The sequence below is a fragment of the Natator depressus genome, chromosome 10 (genome assembly GCF_965152275.1).
Source record: "Natator depressus isolate rNatDep1 chromosome 10, rNatDep2.hap1, whole genome shotgun sequence".
NCBI lineage: Eukaryota > Metazoa > Chordata > Testudines > Cheloniidae > Natator > Natator depressus.
In genome coordinates, this window is record NC_134243.1 from 3,645,170 (window position 1) to 3,668,173 (window position 23,004).

At 46.3% G+C, this 23,004-nt stretch overlaps 1 protein-coding gene and 1 long non-coding RNA gene across 2 annotated transcripts in view; both read right to left on the reverse strand.

The window, feature by feature from the left end:
- Positions 1-23,004, reverse strand: part of RAB26 (RAB26, member RAS oncogene family) — a 210,423-nt gene that overhangs the window by 113,238 nt on the left and 74,181 nt on the right. The window lies entirely within an intron of this gene.
- On the reverse strand, positions 9,262-22,609 carry LOC141994334 (uncharacterized). Its single transcript, XR_012641099.1, has 3 exons — positions 22,520-22,609; positions 21,415-21,536; positions 9,262-9,301 (listed from the first exon to the last, which is right to left on the reverse strand). It is a non-coding gene; the product is annotated as an uncharacterized LOC141994334 (long non-coding RNA).

Consider the following 23,004-nt stretch of genomic DNA (forward strand, 5'->3'; position numbering starts at 1 on the left):
AAAACCCTCCCTGGAGTTGCAGTCCCATCCATCCTGCTCCTTTGAAGTGCTGGGATGTCAAAGCAGAGAGCACTCTGGGAAAAGATGGGCCATGGAACAGCATCTGCAGTGGTACTGGAAAGAAACAAGCTAGGTTTGGGAGTTGGGGAGCTGGGGGTGGAGGGAAATGGATGCTGGATTCCATACAGTGCTAAATTATTTTCATTGACTTTAAAATTGAATTCCTACATGAAACGAAATGAAGGAACCTCTTAGGATACCAGGCCGTTCACAGCTATTGCACGGGGAGCAACCTCAGACGTATTAACCTGCTGGAATGGCCACGTGCCATGCATTTTTATACCAGCCCATGCCTCTGTTCCTGTTTAGGGTGGACGCGCACAGTTTCCAGGGTCAGTTTCTGCCCTCAGGCACACAGGTGCTTTGATCAATGCTGCAGGCTGAGACGCAGCAGCTGAGACGCGTTCTATGGTACACACAGCGCAGCAGGCAGGCGGGGATCCCAAATCAGAAACAGGACTTCAGCCTAGTTTGGATGATTAGTCCTGTTTGTACGAGGGTAGCTCCCAGTGATCAACTGGCTAGCTAGGAGCTGTACAAAGAGAGTCAGAGAGTCCCTGACCCAAAGAGCTTACAATGTAACTAGACAAGACAGACGTAGATGGGAAAAGAGATAGAACATTCACAGCGTTGGGCAGCAAATGGTATGGTAGCGTGTGACCCAGGAACCCCTCACTGCCAGCTGGCCAGGGGGTTACAGGAATGCCCTGATTCAGGTAGGCACAGACCGGTTCACGAAAGAATGTCACGTGAAGTCACATGAATGTCATGTGAGGTCTCATATGACAGCCAGGGTCATTAATACCATTATGAGATGCATGTATAGCTCCTACGTAAGGAGTTATGTATACGTCTGCATGGACAGAGGGGATCCCTGCCGAGCGCGCACCCTTCCGCGAAGTGGATCCACACCCCGAGAACACCAGCAGTGCTGTACTTAGACTGCAGGGTGTGGGAGCAGGCTAGGGAATCGGCTCCTCCTGCTGGAGGATCAGTGTCACAGTATGGATAGCAGTCAGTTCAAAAAAACCCTGCACATCCCATTCTCCCAGCAAGTTGTGGGGAAGAGACCACCAACAGAACAGCAGCGTCTGGCCCACCGTGCCACAGCCAGGGAACTGTTCCCCTTCCCCGGCCCACTGCAGCAGCCCCTGTGTGGCCCCACTTCACCCCAAAGATCTATACTTTGGAACCAGCTTCTACTGAAGAAACCCAACAATTCCTTTGGTGCTGAGCGGCTCCAATTCCCATCACAACCGCCAGACAATTTTTAAATGTTGTTCTCCGAGATTTAGTTTTAAGGGTTTTAATTGGCTAATCTAACTGTATAAATCCACAAAATAATCACATTAGCAATAAACCAAACTCAGTGCGATATATAGCCCTGGTACCTGCATATACAGTGCCTAAATACCCCACTAACAGGTGCTTTAGAATGACAGATACATGTAGATTACTCTTTATATAACCCAATCTTCCTCTAATGAAAGATGTAAGAAGCGACAGCACAGAAGACCCAGAATTCAGGGCTCTGGATCTCTTCACAGTTTTTCACACATTAGCTCATTAATTAAAGCCTTAAAAATTAAATTGGATACATGGATTAACTCAGCTCATAATTAAATTGACAAATCAAAAGCTTCTAAGAAAAACCCATTCAGGAGCCAACAAAAAATCAGATCTGGCTTCACAACAAATCTGAAGACTGCCAGTTAAATTAGAATACCAAGCCTTGTTCGTTAACTCTATTACGGCTCCAGCAACTCTCTTTAATCAAACATATGTTCAGCATTATGTTCCAGGTAACTCTGTGGCCTGAGCCTTGTGTATGGCCATTGTCCAAGCTATTTCCAATTAAATTCCATCAAATGCAAAAAAAAAAGAAACAAGTTATGTTCATGCAATAAGTTGGTTGAGGTTTTTCATGAGCCAGGGTCAGGAAGTTCCGGCGCCCTTGCACATATGAAGTATTTTATGGTCCTGGATATGCTCTTACCTTTAATGCCTTAATACACGTGCATGACGTGGGAGCTCAACACTGAATTTTCGGATTTCGGAAAAGCCGACATGGGGGAAATAGACCCACAGCTCATGGATGTGGCAAACTCCTCTTTTCTGTGTGCGAGCGGATGATGGCCTGCTCTGGTGGTGGGGCCCACAGAGAGACCACAGCACCAGCTAGGACAGCTCGCTAACAGTGTCCTCCTGTAACTACAATGGGAGAAAGCTGTGTGGAGGAGCTCCCCGTGCACGTGCTATTTACCCAGCAACTGTCTGCAGACGCAGCTTCTTCACAGACTGTGGGTTGCACCCAAAGTTTGCAGCACCAGGGTGCTGTGCGCCCCCCGACCCTGAAATGCTGTCATCTGCTGGGCATCTTCTGCCCCTTCTCCTACCTCTTGAGGATGGCATCAGAAGAGAGACTTCACGGGAGACGTGGCTGCCTGAGGTACAAGGACGCTCATGAGCTATGAGCAAGATCCTCAATCATCTCCATGATTTCCTGGCTCATAAGAACAGGGTGAACAGAAGGAAAACACACCAAATAGAAACCCAGAGTTTATCCGGGGATGATTGATTGCACTGTCAGAGTAGAGCCAGGACAACAGGGGAAGAAGGAAGTTAGCACAACCACTGTACATCTGCTATTGCCATTAGCATGGCAGCGCCTTGTCCACGAGACCTGGGGCAGTCAGCCGAACAGTTGGGGGCGGGGGGAGTCGTCGCGGCTGTTGCTGCTGCATCTATTTCGGATGAAGCAGGGAAAATGCCAGCTTTCATGACTCTGCTTTTAAGCCCTCGACTATCCTGAATGTAAGGGGACTGTTGCCCCTCAGTGGGGGTGTTTTGGTTGGCTAGCTCCCAGTACTAAAAGGGGAAGGGTTGATGGGAAATCAGGACCCTGAGACTGACAGCCCCCAGGAACAATGGGGAGAGGCCAATGCTCCAGGTCAGCCTGAATGACAGGGCGGGCAGACTAATCAGGGAGTCAGGAGAGTCCCCATCCTCCGTGTGAGCTGGAATTGCCTGGGTCAGACAGAGTGGGGCTGAACTAAGGAAAAAGCAGGGGCCCAAGCTGAGCCGGGGAGCAGAGCCGGGCCAGATCCAGAGGGGCCAGAAAAGCAGGTCAGAGCTGGGAGCAGGCAAAGACACAGCTCAGGGAGAGCAGATCCTGTGCTGGGAGCAGAGCTGCAGCCCCAGAGCCAGGTGTGGTGAGCAGCTGGGGCCAGCCAAGGGGGGACCTTGGGCAAAGGGGCCAGCGCAGAAAGACACCCCCAGCCAAGGATCCTTGCAGGCCAGACTGGGAGGGGGATCTTAACCCGATGGGGGCTGACACTGGGAATAAGGGTCCCACTACCCAAACCCCGGAGGGGCGTGGCCACCACCATTGCAAGTGTCCAACCCACGGCATCCCTGCAGCACGGCCAGGGCCTGAGAAGGGGCTTGGGACCTACAAGGAGCAGACTGTAAACTGCCCTGACATTCCAGAGACACTGTTTGTGATGTTCCCTGCCACAGAGCGGGGGGACGTGTTTTCCTTTAACCTTTCCATTTTTCCTTATTCTTTTTAAAATTAATTGTTGATTAAATACCTTGCATTTGCTTCAAATTGTATGTAATGGTCAGGGGGTCAGAGAAGTGCCCAGTGCAGAGAGAGTACCCCGGAGTGGGGACACCCTAGCCCCTGTCCTAGGTTACCACAGCAGGGTTGAGGGTCAAGCCCCCCAGGAATCCTGGGCCCAGCCTTGTTGGGGTTATGAGGACTCTGCCAGACAGGCGAGCGGAAGGGGAGTCCTCAAGGGCAGGGAGGCCTCTGGGTAAAGAAAGTGGAAGCAAGGACTCAGAGCCTTTCGCTAGCCCACTTCACCAGGGTAGTGCAGAAGCCAGGAAAGTTCCCCACAAGAGCGGGACCATTCCCCCGCTTACATACATCTGTGTTGGCAGCTTGTGAATGAATGAAAATGGGGGTGCGTTTTGCAAGACCCCGGAAGGACAAAACACGAAAAGATGCATGAACGGCGTAAGTGAGAGAGCCGGAGGAGGGTTGGGGCAGCTGCTGAGCTAATGACTGGTAACAATAGTGCCCTCTGCCAGAGGGCATGGCACAGTATTCTATCTATTTGCAAACCTCATTACTACTGCAACTTTATGTGTGCATAGATTTGGGGATTTTTGCGGGACGGGGCTGTTCTGTTTTGCAGGCAAAACTACACAGAAGCATTGTCCAAGTGCAATGCAGAAGGTGAAATTATTATCATTGTTGTTTGTTATTTGTATTGCGGCGTCACCTAGGAGCCCCAGTCATGGACCAAGACTCCAGCGTGCTAGGCGCTGTTCACAGAACAGACAATCCTTGCCCCAAAGAGCGTGCACCCTAAGTACCCTCCTTTAATATTAATGTCCTTCAGGAGGAGTGTCGCATGCACACGCAAGAGAACTTGGGCAAAGGGGCAGCGTTCCAAAGGGTGAATCATCTCTCACCAGTGGGCAGAACCCAGGACTGTCAATGGAGAGTCCATGTGCTCAGCTAACAGTTAAGATTAATTTTGCTTTAATGTTCTAGCTCAAAGCACACGACAGCACCAGGCTGCTTGGGTGACTTAGCATGTGCTGAAACTAATTAATTTATATGGAGACAATTTATTTAACCTGAAACAAATTAAAGCAATCAGTGAGCCAGGAGGAGTAAGATCTAATAGCCATTTTTAAGCAGTTGGATTGAGTTCCTTCTCCTGGTTCTCCATTGAAGCACATTGAAGTTGTAGGCACAGCAGGTATTACTGATTCTAGATGAAAAGCCAGGAGACTCTTTGTAATTTACAGATGCCTTCCCCCGTCTGCTGTCACTGATCTGGCACGCTCAAGAAGGGGCTGCTGCAGTTTATGTGCAAACCGAGAACATGACTGCTCCTGCTATCCCGTAGCACTAGTGGAGCAGATTCACGGGAGACACCCAACCACATTCACAACCCTGGAAAATACACGGCTAATACTTCTAGACAACAAGAAAAAGTCTTCCAATACCAACCCAGGTGGAAAACAACAGCATGTTGAGCATCGGCCTCATTCGCTTTCCCGAGAGCACATAGCCGCTAGTGAGAGTAACCAACCCCCAGGCAGAGGGGGCGTAGCTCACGATGAAGTGAGCTGTAGCTCACAAAAGCTTATGCTCAAATAAATTGGTTAGTCTCTAAGGTGCCACAAGTCCTCCTTTTCTTTTAGTGTGTATGGTAACACCCATTGTTTCATGTTCTCTATGTATATAAATCTCCCCACAGCATTTTCCACTGAATGCATCCGATGAAGTGAGCTGTAGCTCCCGAAAGCTTATGCTCAAATAAATTGGTTAGTCTCTAAGGTGCCACAAGTCCTCCTTTCCTTTTTGCGGATACAGACTAACACGACTGCTACTCTGAAAACTGCCTAACACCTTTTGTTTCAAAGCTATTCACAGTATTCCAAATACTATTTACAATATTTTATGCTATTTATAATATCTTCTGTGTGCATTAAATGCATGTTTGGCTAGGAAACAGTAAGGTGCTCTCTCTCTGAAGTTGACTGGAACTGTTAGCACCTGTTTATCAGGGTTTTACATACAATAGCCCTGACGTTTAACTTTCTGGAGTAACGCCTTCAGAAAAGCCCTCATCGAGGTGTAGGAAGAAAAGGAGTGAAAGGGAGTTACTCGAAATATTGCCCCAAGCCTGATCCCCCCTGCTACCTCAGGGCACAGCATGTCTTCGGAGCATTCCTCCTTAAAATAAAAGCAATTCAATAGCCAGCCACGTTATTCTAAACAGTGTGGAGAAAAATCAAGTCAAGGGAGTGTTCTCTTTTCTAAACTGACCAGTCCCAGTCTTCTTAATTTCTCCTCATAGGGAAGTGGTTCCATGCCCCTCACCATCTTTATTGACCTTCTCTGCACCTTTTCCACTTCTAATATATCTTCCCTGAGATGTGGGAACCAGAACGGCACGCAGCTTTCCACGTGTGGGTGTACCATGGTGGCTTTATGATATTTTCTGTCTTAGTATCCATCCCTTTCCTCATGGTTCCTAACATTGTTAGCCTTTCTTTTTTTTTTTGGCCTGCAGCTTCACATTGAGCAGGTGTTTTCAGAGAACTAGATATGATTCCAAGATCTCTTTCTTGAGTGGTAACAGCTAATTTAGACCCCATCATTTTATATGCATAGCTGGGATTATGTTTTCCAATGTGCATTATTTTGCATTTATTAACACTAAATTTCATCTGCCATTCTCTTGTCCAGTCACCCACATTTGTGAGATCCCTTTTGTAACTCTTCACAGTCTGCTTTGGACTTAACTATACTTGAGTAATTTTGTACTGTCTGCAAACTTTGCCACCTCACTGTTTACCCCTTTTTCCAGATCATTTATGAATATGCTGAACAGCCCTGGTCCCACTACAGATCCTTGGGGGACCCTGTTATTTGCCTCTCTCCCCACCATGAAAACTGACCATTTATTCCTACCCTTCGTTTCCTATCTTTTAACCAGCTACTGATCCATGAGACAACCTTCCCTCTTATCCCATGACTGCTTACTTTGCTTAAGAACCGTTGGTATGGGACCTTGTCAAAGGCTTTCTGAAAGTTCAAGCATACTGTATCCACTGGATCACTCTTGTCTGCCTGTTTGTTGACACCCCCAAAGAATTCTAATACATTGATGAGGCTCTTCTGCTTCTGATGTACTTTAATAAAGTTGGGTTTGGGGGGAGGGGAGGGTCTTTTTTGTGTGTGCTGTTTTTGTCTCTTAAGCTAGTTGCTCTTCACATTCTTTTTTGGCCTACCTAACTGTACTTTTACACTTGATTTGCCAGAGTTTATGCTCCTCTCTATTTTCCACGGTAGGATCTGACTTCCAATTTTTAAAGGATGCCTTCTTGCCTCTAACCACCTTTTACTGTGCTGTTTAGCTAGGGTGGGGTTGTTTTTATTTTTTTGTCCTCTGACTTTTTTTTTTTTCGTCCTCTGACTTTTTTTTTTTCCTTCATTTGGGGTATACATTTAATTTGAACCTCTCTTGTAGTGCTTTAAAAAAGTTTCCATGCAGTTTGCAGACATATCGCTCGTGTGACTGTTCTTTTTAATTTCCATTTAACTGGACTCCTCATTATTGTGTAGTTCCCCTTTTCGAAGTTAAATGCTACTGTTGTGGGTTTCTTTGGTATTTCCCCCCCTACAAGGATGTTAAGTTTAATTACATTATGGTCGCTATTACCAAGTGGTTGAGCTATATTCAGCTCTTGGACCAGACCCAGTGTACCACTTAGGACTAAATCAATAAGCCTTCTCTGCACAATGACCACCACTCTATCTTTGCAAGGTGTATTCTACTACCCACCTTGCTATTCTAGCTTCTGTATCTGGCATCTGGACTCCCCCCTCCCCCCCCAATAACTTGGTCCTGGGTTGAATAATCCTGAAATAGTCTCCCTCTTCAGAGGTCCATCTTTGAGCTGCCGTTTGACATGTAACATCCCCTCCAGGTTTCTAACCAGCATTTGGGAACAACCAGTTGAAGAGCCCGCCCCGTGGAGAATCCAACCTGGTGACTGAAGTGCATGGTGGGACAGAGTTTTGGGAGTTCAGAAAGCACAGTGTGGATACCCATGCAGAGCAGACAGCCAGTAAAGCTTGCAGTGTAATTATATACTTCATTATGGCGTCTCCATGCTACCAGTAACCTGCAGAACAAGCAAAAAGACATTCAGTATCTTCCTACCTGTGCTCCCCATCCTGATGAAGTCCTACACCAAATCAAGTCAATGGCAAAATTCCTATTGACTTCAATTCGATCCACCAACTCCTAAGGCGGAGAAAACCATAGGGAGGAAAGAGCGGAAGGCGAGGAGTTTGCTAGTCTGGACTCTTGCAATGGCTATGTCCTTTCACCCTGATTGGAGCTGTATAATAAGCAGAATCACTAACCCCAATGCCACTTTAATACTTGTTACAAGGAAGAAATAAATCCCACATGAGCTTTTTCCCAATCTTGCATGTTGAGCTGAGGTTTCAAAGGGACTCGGGTAAGTCTGGCCTGCCTTAGAGAGCACAAAAATATTAGCCAAGAACTACCTCAGATGAAAGAAACATTAAATAAATAACAACAACCCCAACCCCCCCAAACGGTCAATGTACCCCAATCTGACAAATGGGTCCCTAGAAAATACAAGGGGGCCTTTCACTGAGAAATCATTCCTGGACATTGGATCGTATGCAGAGGCCCCTCCAGGGTCATCTTAAAGAGTTGTACAAGTTTATCAAGCAGGAGGTAAGCAGGGTTTGCAATGTGCGGTGCTCCTCTCAAGGGGAGATTGCTGGTCTGCAGAATTATTACAGGAATGTCTGGTCAGGAAGGCAAAATAAAGACAGAAGAATGTGCCAGTTTCCTTCCTGACACAGGTGTACAGTTTGCTCAGCGCTCTCTTTAATTAATGACCCAAAATCCATTTATGCTGAAAGCCCAGGGGTATTGCAAACCTCATTTAGAAAAGTGTCCCACACGCAGTATTGATTCTTAGTGTAATACCTGCCTTTCAGTTATCTAGCACAAACTGTTCCATCACATAGAAAAACACTCATTCTCTTTTGGAAGGAAAAGGCCACACTAAGCCAGGCGGGCTGCCAAATCCTCTCTGATTGGCAGGGCACCAGGCTTGCTTTGTAGCCCAGATGATGTCATATAGAATGTGTAAATTTGGGGATTGACTCATGTGAGCTGGAGCTCTACACGGGGAACAAATGAGACGCACAAGGCCAGATCATTACCTGGAGGAATGGAGCATCTCACTTCAGTTGAGATGCACCAATTACCAGCCGTGAGGATCTGGCCTGTAAAACTCCATTTGCACATCTGTCCCAGCATTTGGCCTTTCTACTCGAGACTGCCAACTGCGTGGGGGTTTAGTCACAACATGATCATCTGTTTCAGCAGGACGCATGCACCAACTTGTTTCACAGACGCCACCGAATGATGGGGAGATGCGAAGACAGCTCAAGGAGCCTCAAAGACCTCCTGTGTTAAAACTAGTAACCGTGCTGGTGGAGTGGGGGTAAGTGGCTGGGTACCCCACTTCCAGTTCTTTGAGTCCATTCAGTTCCTTTCGCGTGCCCCCCCCCAGCGTTAGGGAAAGAAGACTTACTGCGCAGTAGGTGCTGATTCACAATCTGGCTGGGGATTGGCGGATCTGAACGTGCTAGACTTGCCATCTGCAATTAGTAAATACTAGGTGTAAAAAGAGACTGAAATATGCAAGACACACAGGGAGGGGCAGAGAGAGAGAGAGAGAGAGAGGAACACAGCAAGGTAGAAAATGGCCAAAATGTCAGACATTAAATATGTATCATTAAAACAGGGTTTTTTTAGTCTAATCCTCCAATGCTGAATTATTTACAGCATCTATGTGGAAACCTGGCACGCTGGTACAGCACGGAGTGTGTGACAACAACTCAACATGAACATATGGTTGCCTTCGAGGTTCTCCCCTGCTTGCAGTTGGCCTGTCTGTGCAGAGCGGCCAGTGATCTGTGCCCAGAATCATAGACATTAAGGTCAGAAGGGACCATTATGATCATCTAGTCTGACCTCCTGCACAACGCAGGCCACAGAATCTCACCCACCCACTCCTGAAACAAACCTCTCACCTATGTCTGAGCTACTGAAGTCCTCAAATCGTGATTTAAAGACTTCGAGGTGCAGAGAATCCTCCAGCAAGTGACCCGTGCCCCACACTGCAGAGGGAGGCGAAAAACCCCCAGGGCCTCTGCCAATCTGCCCTAGAGGAAAATTCGTGACGGGGATTCGTGGGCCACCGACAGCAACAGGAAAGGGTCAGGGCTGCAGGACAGGAGAGGTGTTCTGCAACAGCTACAATGGAGTCACATGCTTCCCATCAGTTTGGACACCCTGCCCAGAATCACCTGGGTCTCCGGTTACAGGAGTTAGCGAAGAATAAAACTAGACATCTCCATGTGTGATTCGGTCCTGGTCCTCTCTACTGAGCTGCAGCAATAAACCCCCTTAACTGAGCTGTTCTGCTGAGAGCAGAATTTGATTGTATAGTTTGTCGGCTAGCCATAGGAACTAGGCAGTTTCTAAGGCTAGACTGAACCCCTAGACAGGCAATCCAAATGATGCCCTGTGCATTCCACAGAATACATACATCAGGGAACCTTTTCCACCCCGTAAGCAGCTGTTAAAACATATATAAAACGTATAAAGGCCCCTAGTTTGCTATTCATCAAGCTGAATACCTCAATCAATTAGCCTGGGATTTCAAGCATTTTTTAATAAGCTAACAGCTTCCCCGGTAATACCACAGATACCGGAGGCTTCCAAATCCACCCTGGAAGGTTTCTGTTTGTTTTTTCTCAAGCCGCTGTGTATATGGAGCCTTGACTAATGCACCAGTGACAAGAGAGGCAAGCGTTCTGCAGGGCTAGCTTTTGGATCCACTGTCTCCCTACCACTGTGCGCCGCGACCGTGCTATCGATCCATCGCCCCTTTGCGCACGTTCAAAATTCCTCCTACTCCGCTGACCCCCCAACGGTGCTGAGATTTCAAAGTCCGGTCATTTGTAAAGTCACCGTGGCAGCAGCACCCACTTGCTGCTTATTCGGTCCTGCTGAATAGGATGATCAATGCCCTGTGCTCTTAACAACAGCGTGTCTGACTGCATCCTGGAAAGGTGGCCTCTTCCCTCAGCCACCGTAAGCAGCGCTTGGTGCTGCAGTGCTCCTGCTGCAGTGAGCGGGAAAGAGGGTTACCCAGAGGCCTTGGTGATTGAGATGGTTTTAACCAGAGTAAAACTCTCCGAATGACCCATTTGTGGGCTCAGTGATGACGTTTCCTGTTGGTTCTGGGACATCTGCTTGCTCTTGGGGACAGCATTTGGCCGACTCCCTGATCAGAAGCGTACTGAGCCGTGAGTTTCCATAGCCAAAATTCTCCTGATCTTTGGGGCTGCTCCTGGAGCAAAGAAACTTCTAAAAAAGGGGAGAGAGCGGGGTGCTCAGAGATATCAGCCACAGAGCGGAGATACACGGGAAACATGCCACGAGCCAGAGAGCATAACAGCACCATCAGGCACTCAGCAATCACCTCCCAAGGTCACCCATGTAACCTAGTTTGGCACAAGCCACCAGAAAGCCAAAGGAGGAAGGTGTCCTCAAGGAGAACAATGAGATGGGTACAGCAGGGAAGCATCAAACCCACTAATACAACATTGCGGCCTGATTTTCACCCTGCCACCCTCCTCTGTGCCTTCCTTCGGGTACAGGAACGATTAATAATCGAGCTGCAAAGAGCCAAAAAGCATCACCTCACCAGGAGCAGAAAGCTGACACAAGAGAGAGAGCAGGACCCAAGCTAGCACCCTGCAGGTTAATGGACTAAAGAATTGTTTCTTTCAGTCACTTGCACCACACCCAGTATGAAGTCTTGATCAGAAGCCTGACCCAGGAACTGATGAAGTACATTTGGCCTTAAAGCAAAGAGCGGTCCCCATGGTTGTTCGAGAGACTCTCTGGGTCAGCAGGAGTGGATTTAGAACATATGAATTCATGCTAAGAAGAATGGAACAGACGAGCAGGAAGCAGGGACTTCCTAAGGAAACTGTATGGTTTGAATCAAAATTCATTCAGCACAATAATTCATACATGAGAATGAGCATTTAATGTAGGAAGTGAGCCAGAAGAATGGACAGAGACTTGAGTTCAGACTGTATAAAACAGTGCTATAGCAAATGGAGAATGTGCAGCAAGAAGTTGTGTCGGGGGCCAACTGCTGGAATTATTAATAATATTAGAAATTATTAATATGGGAAACCACCAGACACCAATTTAACCATCAATTCCTTTATTAAATCTAAAAGCCAAATGGTAGGTGTACAATTGCCCTAAACATGCCTAAAAAGCCTAAATAATAAGCAATTTACTACATCCAAACTCTAAAGAAAGATTTATAAGCATTCGATGAAAATACTTACGAACAGGCTAAACCCAGTGGTGCTTAGACCCCCTGTTGGTCAGCTCCCACCTGCTCAGGCCGGTATGACCAATGAAACCTTTAAGAGTTTACTTTTTATGCCCTTTAACAAACAGGTGATGTCATTGCCTATTACCGACTTCAGCTAAAAACTAACGCTCAGACAGTTCGCCCTTTTTTCCTGTCTCAATCCAGACAAGATTTACTACCTCCCTTCTCCCCAAGGCTTTTCCTCCCTGTCTCTTCCCCTCCTTCTGGCTGACCAACGGTTTTTCCTTTGCACCTGGGTTTACATAGGAGAAAATACTGGTATATGGGTGGCAAGCGCCATATTGATTCATTTTAAGACAGATTCTTTGTCTTGTTTAAAACCATCTGCAGTCACCCCTATCAGTCAGGGGCCATTTCAGAAACTTCCCCTTATTTCATTGGTTATTCTGTGAACCAGACATCCTCCCTACTCCATTCCTTCTGGCCCTACAGCTCAACGTTCAAGGCCTTCCTTCTGCTAGCTAGCCAGGGCCTCTCTCTACAAAACATATATTTCCTTAACCAAACCCTAATTCTTTAATTTCATATTTATCCTACAGCAACAGTCTTATGGAATATAAAAAAAACAGGAATTCAGTTACAAAGAGAGACTGAGCAACCTCCCTTCCAGAAGGGCATCAGGTCTAGTCCACCTTCCAGGACATCGGATGTTTCAAGAACATTCCCCAAGCACCGGAGATGGGACCACCTACATATACACACACGTTCTCCCTAGAGGAAACTGTGCACTCCCCAGACAGGCAGATCGTGACTTTTGTTTGGCTGACTGAGGGTGTATTGGCATTTACTCATTCTCCTTGGCTATATTATTTTAAAAATCCCACAAAACCAAGATGCTAAGAGTCTTTTTAAAAGCATGGCGGCCATTCAAACAGAGATTGTGCAACTGTAAATAATGATAAATATTGCGGATTTGTATGCCTGTCTGTTCTTCGCTGGCAGGACTGTTTTGTTTTTATCTCCTCTGTAAATTTCCCTAGCTTTTTTTCCCCTATCAAAAATGGCATGCACTGGCACTGGTACTCCACCTCTCTGGGGATAAGACTTTTAGCAGAAATCTTGCCGAGCCTTTGGGGGAAATAAAACGGCAGTTACTTGGGTTTGCAGTCATGACTTAATTTTTAAACCACAAGACTGTTAAACGATACAAGTGCTGCACGCAAACTCTTGGGCTTATGTGAAAAATACCAAGCTCCTTGATAAAGGCTTTAGGGAGCTCATATATGGCCTCCTTGCAGACATCTGGATTTTCTTCAAGGAATCCAAGCAGGTGGCAACTCATAACAACAGACATGGGGTAGGGAAGGGCAGGCTCAATGCGGCAACCACATAAAAACATTTATATCTTCACTGCAAAGTTAACATGGATGCTACCCCAGCCCCAGTCCTGCCACCGACTCAAACTTCTGACCGAGGGTGATCGTGCTTTCAACCCAGGCTAGCTGGCTCGACTGGAGGTACAGGCTACGGCTGGGGTGCAGGGAATCCACCCACTTTGCAGTGAGGACGCAGGCTCTAAACCACTCACGTGATGACAGTAGAGGAGAGTCCTGCCATTGTATCAAGGGGGGAAGGAACAGGAAAGACAGTTTTAAGGGGGAGGGGCATGGAGACAAAGGAAGAGCACATGTCCTTCGTCCACTCAGGTGGCTACACTTGTGATCAATGGGTGGTGTTACTACATTGCCCAATCCACAGGAGCCTAGAAAGGCCAAGAACGGCCAGTGCTTGGAATGGACATCTCAAAGCTAGTTCTGTACAACCAGCAGACATTGTCCTCACAACTTGAGGACACTTTTAAAAAAGTGTCATCGGTCTAATGCCCCCATCTGCTTCGTACATACTGAGCAACAGCGGGGTAAGTGTGGAATTAAAGGCTGGGTTGGAATGCCCACGCACAGAGTTATGGGTGCACATGCAACCTTGTTTCTGGCATTTTTACAAGCTTAAGACATTAAGACGTTGCAAGAGATTTACGTACCAGATGCGCGAAAGATTCATATGTCGCTTGATGCTTCAACCACCATTCCAGAGGACATGCGTCCATGCTGATGACGGATTCTCCTCAATAACAATTAAAAGTAGCGTGGACCGACGTATGTTCATTTTCATCATCTGAGTCATATGCCACTAGCAGAAGGTTGATTTTCTTTTTTGGTGGTTTGGGTTATGTGTTTCCGCATTGGAGTGTTGCTCTTTTAAGATTTCTGAAAGTATTCTCCACACGTCGTCCCCCTCAGATTTTGGAAGGCACTTCAGATTCTTAAACCTTGGGTTGAGTGCTGTAGCTAGCTTTAGAAATCTCACCTTGGTGCCTTCTTTGTGTTTTGTCAAATCTGCAGTGCAAGTGTTCTTAAAATGAACAACATGTGCTGGGTCATCATCCAAGGCTGCTATAACATGAAATATATGGCAGAATGCGGGTAAAACAGAGCAGCGGACATACAATTCTCCCCCAAGAAGTTCAGTCACAAATTTAACACATTGTTTTTTTAAATGAGCATCATCAGCATGGAAGCATGTCCTCTGGAATGGTGGCCAGAGCAAGAAGGGGCATATGAATGTTTAGCATAACTGGCACGTAAATACCTTGCAGTGCCGACTCCAAAAGTGCCATGCGAATGCCTGTTCTCACTTTCTGGTGACACTGAAAATGAGAAGAGGGCAGCATTATCTCCTGTAACTGGAAACAAACTTGTTTGTCTGAGCGATTGGCTGAACAAGAAGTAGGACTGAGTGGACTTCTAGGCTCTGAAGTTTTACATTGTTTTGTTTTTGAGTGCAGTTATGTAACAAACAAAAAAAATCTACATTTGTAAGTTACACTTTCATGATCAAGAGATTGGTGCACTTCACTACTTGTATAAGGCGAACTGAAAAATACTATTTCTTTTGCTTATCATTTTTATAGTGCAAATATTTGTAATAAAAAATAATGTACACTGATTTCAATTACAACACAGAATACAGTATATATGAAAATGTAGAAAAACATCCAAAATATTTAATCAATTTCAATTGGTATTCCAGTGTTTAACAGTGCGATTAAAACTGCGATCAATCGCGATTAATTTTTTTGAGTTAATCGTGTGAGTTAACTGCGATTAAATCGACAGCCCTAATATATATATATATCTGGTACAATGACAGATTCCCACTGCACACTGGCGATGCTCTCAGCTCACATATAAATGAGATCACTTCCCACATTCTTCCAATAAACTTTCTGCAGGGAGAAGTGTCATTTATTTTCCAGCCCAGGTTGATTTATTCTCTCGGCAGGATTGTGCACTTCCACTCTGCAGCTAAAAATAGAGGCTTTGTTTTTTTAAAAACCCACATGCTCCTGTCAGCAGCAGACGAACTTCAGAGCAGACTGACCAATCCCCAGTGCCGAGAGCCTGTCAGAAACAACAGTGTGTAACAAGGGCTACTCAACTCAGCAATAGGCCACGCAAACACAGCTCATTACTAAGCCATTTCCTGGGCCAGCTCATTCCTTAGAATTCTCACCCCCATCCCCATTCACCAAAACACCACCAGTTCTCTACTTCCCATTGCTCCCTTCGGGGAGCTGCTCCCACACAGACCTCTTCAGCGACTGCCCAGTGAAATTACCAAGACAGCGCTCCAGAGCGGGTGGATGATATGCAGCTGTGGCAGAGTTTGATTTTTATTTTTTAAAAGAATTTCAAGTGATATCTATGTTTCTTTTTAAGAATTGTTTTCAGTTTTTATTTAAATTTTCACAGTTGCAGAAAATCATGGGGGCAGTCAGGCAATGGGGGTCAGACAATAACTATTTAATAGCAGTAAGTGTTGGGCTTCAAAAAGTGAAAGTTTTATAACCGTTAAAACACAAACTGTCAGTGACGTGTCAAAATGCACAAATAGCCTTAAACCAAACTCGAATAAGTTCACAAGCAGCATTTTTCTTACTTTGCCTCGCTGTACATTTCAGTGATTACTGATGGAAGCACTTTCTTCCCTCTGTGTCTGGTGAAATTGATATTTACAGACATTTACCAATAAAAAGTGAATCCGTCCAATCCCACTTATATGCAGAGACAGCTTTGTTCTTGGGAGGCTCAGCCTAGCGATAATCCTAACAGACCTCTGAAAACAGGAAAGCGTGGAAGCTCCCAAGGAGCCAACAGAGTTAAAGAGCAACATTTGAAAGTCAGAGCATAGTTGGGAGAACTCGAGAGAGAGCAGGGGACAATCCTGCATTGGCTAGTGGATCAACGAGGTCTTCTCCAGCGCGAATGTCTACGGAGTCTATTCATGAAGCCCAAAAGAGAGGTCTGAACAACCACGAGAATCAGGACAATGCACCTTCCACAGACAGTAGATGTGCAAGAGAAAGCAATGCACACTGCAAGGAACTCGTTGGGAGACGTTCTACAGAACGGCACACAAGAGATCCCTACCATTGTGCTCTGCAAAGGGAAACGCAGACCCAGGTGTCAGTCCCAGTGCATGCTTAACTTCACAGGAAATAAAGGATGTGGGCGTAAGACTAGATAGAACTACACAAGCCTCCCCAAAAGACCTAATACAAATAAACCACACGGGTCACAAACTGACAGCTTTATAGGTACAACTGGACTCTATAAAATGCCTTTGTCACTGCGAGATCTACAGCACCTGCCCCCTTGCCAATATTCTTACTTTCAAAACAGCCATTTTCAAAACCTTCCTACTGGCTTGACAAAGCCCTGGCTGGGATGATTTAGTTGGGGTTGATCCTGCTTTGAGCAGGGGATTGGACTAGATGATCTTCCAACCCTAATCTTCTATGATTCTATGCAGGGAGAAAAGGAGTAAAGAGCAAATAGGACAGCCTTATAGCACCTGGCAAGCATCAGTGACTGGTGTTTGCAGCACTCAAAATCTAGGGAAAACAAGTAGGTCTGTTAGTCTTTATAAAGAGACATATATGCTGCATTAAAGCAACATTAATAACTCCCGGGACCATGAGCCCTGTCCAAGATAAAAGTCAATTCTCTTGTTAGGCTGGATAGATTAAGATATTAGTGAATTATCTTCTTCTATTCCCATCTGTCTGTGTATAAACGGGTTCTCTGGCACCAGATATGGAATCGCTTGTTATTGATGGATTAGAAGGAAGCGGATCTGTTCAGGATCATATTTTTTTTAAATAAAGTCATACTCAGCTCCTCTGTAAATCCCACTACAGGTCTCGCCCAGCAGCCTGTGCAGCTCTTCAGCTGAGTTTTGGTGCAAGAAAGGGTAGGAAAAAAGGAATAATAAACCTTCTAAGAGTCCCAGTGCTCATTGTTGGTGAAATATTTCCATTTCCAGAATGAATTGCTCTGTTTAATGAGTTCATCAGCACCACTGGGAAACGCCAAGGGCAGTTTGGCTGAAACATTGTCGGTCCTGATGAAGGGAACGGCTCATCTAAGCTAATGCAGACATAAGAGTGTTTTTGTAAACCACAGTGCTTTGAAGTTTGCAAGAGCTCCGCCCACCCCGTCCCAGCCCAGCACTAAGCCCTGGTCTACACTTAAAATGGAGATTGACCTAGCTAGGTCGCTCAGGGATGTAACAAATTCAAACTCCACAGCTGGAATTAAGTCAGCCTAACCCCGGAGTAGACGCAGCTAGGTCGATGGAAGAATTCGTCCGTCAACCTAGCTCAGGGAGGTGGAATACACATAGCCATGGAAAAACCTGTCTCTGTCGCTGTAGGGAGTGGCTACATCATGGGCACTCCGTGCCACAGACATGCCCTAGGCAGGAGCTGTGCAATGTTTTCTGGCTGGTTTGTTTAAAGGGCCACCAGTCATATTAATGTGACCACTAGGGCCCCGATCCTACAAGGATCCTCGCATGTGCTTGGCTTTATGCATGTGAGTAGCCGCGCTGGTGGGGAAGTGAAGTGTGTATGTCTTTGCAGCTCTGGGGCTTACGTTTCGGGCTGGGGGGAAATGCAATGGGTTGTGTTATGCAGGAGGTCAGACTAGAATCTATCAACCTGTATTACAGCAGCAAGCTACCGGGGCATCCAGAGGCCCCAGTGGAGAGCATGGCCCCAGGGAGCTAGGCGCTAAAAACATACACTGAGTTAAAAAGCAAGAGTTTGCAAAAGTAGCAAATAGCTTATAAAGGAGTGAGGCTATTTCCAGGCTGATGGGGATTTTTAGTTAGAAGTATTAACACAGGTTGGACTGCCCTCACTCCTAGCCCCCCTCCCCACACTCCCAACTGCAGGGCGGGTAACAGATTCAAGGGGGAAGATTCTGCAAAGTTCTCTCTCATTCTTATCCTAACGAACAATGTTCTATAAGGCCCTGATCCTTAAACAGCGACACACGTGCTTAACTTTTCAAAAGTGGGTAACCCCATTGACTTGCTTAACTCTTTGCAGGATCGGGACTTAAAATATAGATATTTGGGGTTTTTTTTTAAATCGATCTGTATCTGCTCCCAAAGGGCTCCTCCCCTGCACCTGAAAATCAGCAGACACCTCCCCTCACCAGAGATGGAGAACATGACATGGCTCACTGCAGCTTCACTGGCTCCGGCTGTGTTATTCACTCACGAAATCTTTTATTTGCTTTACACTAGAGAAGGTGTGTTCCTAAAAGAGGCAGCCTTGGAAACTGGGGGGGGGGGGGGGCGTGTTGTGTTGATTGTTGTCAATACAAAGAATAAATAATTCAGAGATCTACATATTTATTTTCCTCATCAAGGACACGTTGTCATGAGAGCCAGAGCAAGGAGCTTTACAGCGTATTTATTCTGATCTGATTTCTCAGTTACCATACACACAGTGTTTATCAATGCTACATAAAAAGAAAACAAAATAGGTCATATATTAATGTGATGTAGTGAATCATTTACTAGCCCTGTAGGGGAAATAAAATCTTGTACCATCTGTATGATTAACTTCCCCCCCCCCGCCAAAAAAAATACAATCTTTCAGAATTATTCTTCCACTTTTAATACCTTCACTAGGCAAATGACAGCTGCTAGGATTGGAAATGAAGATGAGACGGAAGTGCTAATGCGGGGAATTGGGGGCTCTGTCTTTCATTAGAAAGGGGTTTTCGTCTCCTATTAGAACACATAACCTGCTTCACAGTTCATTTGCCTTACGGCATCTGTTTACTTTCCTCCTTGGAAGATCTTGTAAACATGCAATTGATACCGAACACGTGACACGTGTTGTTGCTTCATCGGGTACACGGACAATGTGGTTGGTGCTGTACAAGGCACACAGGGGCATCTTCTCTAGTTCACTCCATCGACGCTGACCTCTCGGGCTCGGGAGACTTGGATCTTTCCATAGCAGGATCTCAAAGTGCGTTTAGCAAATCCTACAAGTTCAGCCTCTCAGTCCCCTGTGAGGGAAGATCGACATTATCCCCAGGTCACAGATGGGGAAGACAGAGGCCCAGAGGAGTTAGGTGGCTTACCCAAAATCACACATGAAGACCCAGGAATAGAAACCCCGTCTCCCAGCTCACAGTCCCACCTGCAGGGTGCTCAGATCACAATAGCAGAGCATGCTGGGTTTTGTTCTCTCCATAGGCTACAGATCTCTGAAGAAGAAGAAGGTGGCTGCAGCTGAGTCATTATAGTTGGTGCTTATCTTAAAGCCCCAGCTCCTGAAGTCATGTGATGATGGGAGAATCTCCGCTTTCAAGCTTTTAGCCTTCATGGTTGTGGGGAAAAACCTTGAAAACGTGACCCCCTAAAGACTCAAAAGCCCAAGGGTAAGTAACAAACCCAGAATGTATTATGTTACCGAAATCTCCTGGGTTTTAAGCCAATCTCATGATTGGGAAGGCGGGGGAGTGGGGGCGTGCTGACAATTTTTGAACACCACTGAAGCTGGTGAGCCACGTGTCCTGCAGACCACGCTTCAGCAACCCTCAGATATGGCCAAAGAGTTCAACATCCTCACGAGTGACCCAAAGCACGAATGCAGACAGCAGAAACCCTACTGATTTTAATCTCTGGTCCTCGCAGCTGCGCTGGCCTATGGAAGGCTACATTTGTTTTTAAATATGGGCCTCAATAACATACCAATGCGTCTTAACACACGAGGCAAGACCCCATGACTAGTAGGGACTTACGGAATTGTCAGGGATCTATATCCTTAATAGAGGGCGATTTTAAAAAGTATCCAAATTCCCTACGCACTTGGTGGAGTTTGACTAGAGCAGAAGTTCGGGTGAAAGCATTTTCTGCCCAGGCAGACAGCGTCTCTTCATTAAGGCACTTCCATTTCCTCCACTCCAACAGCAGCTCTGGACTGCCGCACTGAGTGTTTGACACCTTGACGCTCTCTGAGCAGATAACGCTGGCAAAGACGACCGTCACTTGGCTATGCAGTGCCGCTGACCCCCCTTTCCTTCTGTTCTCTGGAGTACAGCAAGTGGTATGATTCATTCACCTGGGGCCACAGGGGTTAACTTACAGGGTGTTGCGAGAATGCTCCACCTCTGGATTCGGTTTCCACCCCCCACCTGGCTCTTGATACAATGGAACAAGCTATGGCTCCTGCTCCACGAACTTAGACAGCTGAGTGTTTCACTAAGGCCTAGCCGTCCATAGAAACATCTGTCTAAGAAGAAAAGGCACCCTCCCAGGTGAGCCCAGGGACGGCCTTAATAAAGACATGGCTTAGTGCTCAGAGCATGAGGCTGGGCAACAGGACTCCTGAGTTCCATCTAGTCGTCTGTTCCTCCTCCAATTATTTGTGACCCAGGGCTGGAGGACGGGGGACACTCCATCTGTCATAACTGACCAGACCAGCTCCACTGATTCCCGTGGAGAGCACCCAAGAGGCTACACAAAGGTTCACCCTCTACCTACCAACCAACCAACCGAGCCGTAGGAGGAAGGAAACCACATGCCTAGAAAGCGCATCTCATGGGCACCAGAAACAAACTAACAAGGTATAATTATCTATTGCCAGCGGCATTCCTAGTCCATCTGGCATGGTGACGAATCCTAACAAGGCAGGGGACATGAAGAACTCTCCGAACAGATCATTCAGTTAACCACAGAGATATCAAAAGAAAACGTAGAAAAGCTGTTTTTAAGAGCGTGGTGCTGGGTGCTTAGAGGAGCTAGCAACAACATCTGTACACCAGAAAAAACAGGGATCTGAAACCTGCCTTCCTAGCCTCTCCCACCACACCCCCACTCTCCGATCATTCCTAGGCAACCTCAGAAAGTTTTCATAACACATTTCAAAGATGAATGAGATCGAATGGGATGTCAGAGAAGCAGACAATCCATAACTACCCATGGCAGGGTGTCACGCCCTTTCCTCTAAAGCACCGGAGTCTGGCTGGCATCAGAGACAGGATACTGGAGTGGATGGACCATTGGTTTCATCTGGGATGGCATTGGCAAGGCCTATGTTCCTATAAAAACAGCACAACACAGTTATAATCCCATTTTCTTTGTTGTGTGAGGAGGACTGGGGGACCGAAGCAGGGTTTGGCTCATCTATACGATGACAGACGTCCGTGTACCTGAAAGTGACACTTGGACTGTTTTCGCATCTGGACTGTTTACAACCCACACATTGTTTTCGGAGTTCATACGAAGTCCTGCTGAGCTCACACCAGAAAGAGCAGGCGATTGGCTGGGTTGGCCAAAAGAAAGGAGCCAGCAAGCAGCAGCCTACTGTGGAAAGCCTTAGGCTCAGTGGATCTGCTCCACAGAGCTTTGGTTTGTTCTACAGCTCCAAAGCTGGTCCATTTCTTGGCTCAGCACTCAAGTATGTGAGGAGCTTTCAGGCACTGGAGGCAATTAGCACAGATTAGTTTTTCATGGGGCCGTGCGCGGTCCCTGCGAGTCATTTTTCATTTGGCCTGCTGCAGTCAGAAACGGATTAAAAATATTATTCAGAGCTCCGAAGCCAGCCATTTGGGAAGACAAAGTCACATGGCCTGGAAGCGATCTCCATTATAGCAGCGTCACTCCACTGAATTCAATGGAGTCACTCCGCATTGACGCAGACGCCACAGAACATGGAATCCAGCTCTCAAAGCCTACCATCTGAGACCTACCCGGTCACCAGTGTGGGTGTAATCAACCAGACCTGCGATCACAACTGCGTCAAACCAAGCTGCTGCCTGACTGCACCTGCACATGAGTATCTAAATGGGTGCAATTGTGCCTACAATTTTGGAGGTCAGGCTGACTCCCCAACTAACAATCGGGGTTTGAATAGCTAGAAAACGGTGGTCTCCAGCTATCAGAGCAAATTCTCTGAACATACTGCAGTTTGGAAAGCAACCCTCTTACAGAGCACCCTTCATCCCTAAGAAATCCCAAAGCACTTTAACAAATTACTATATGGCAGCATATGAAGGATTATATAGATATGCTTAACACTCACACAACATGCCTTCACCCGCCACTGAAATGCAGAAGGCTCTGGAGTGGAACGCAGCAGCAGTTTATCAGCTCCTTAGTTAAACACAGGAAGCGAAGAGCTCTATGCCAAGTGAATCTACAAGAGGGAGAATTTAAAGAAGCAGAAAATTAAAGATACTGAAACAGTTCCAAGCAGACATTTTCCTGCATTCTGTGTAAGTTCCTGAAGAGAGTTCCATCAAAATGTTGTGAAAGATATATAATGTATCATCTTGGTATACCAAATGTATCATTGGGCTCCTGATCCATCTCTAAGGCATCCAGAAATATTTCAGCCAAAGATCGTTAGAGTTTTAGCCAGATCAGTCATGAGACAATATAAGCCTAACACCAGTTGAGGGGCCAGTGTGGCGGCTAAGGGAAAGCCACCGACAAGTAAGAGACTGTTGTCCATCTAGAATGAAATGCTTATTTGGAGCATGCTTTCCTATGTCTAAGCTTGTTTGA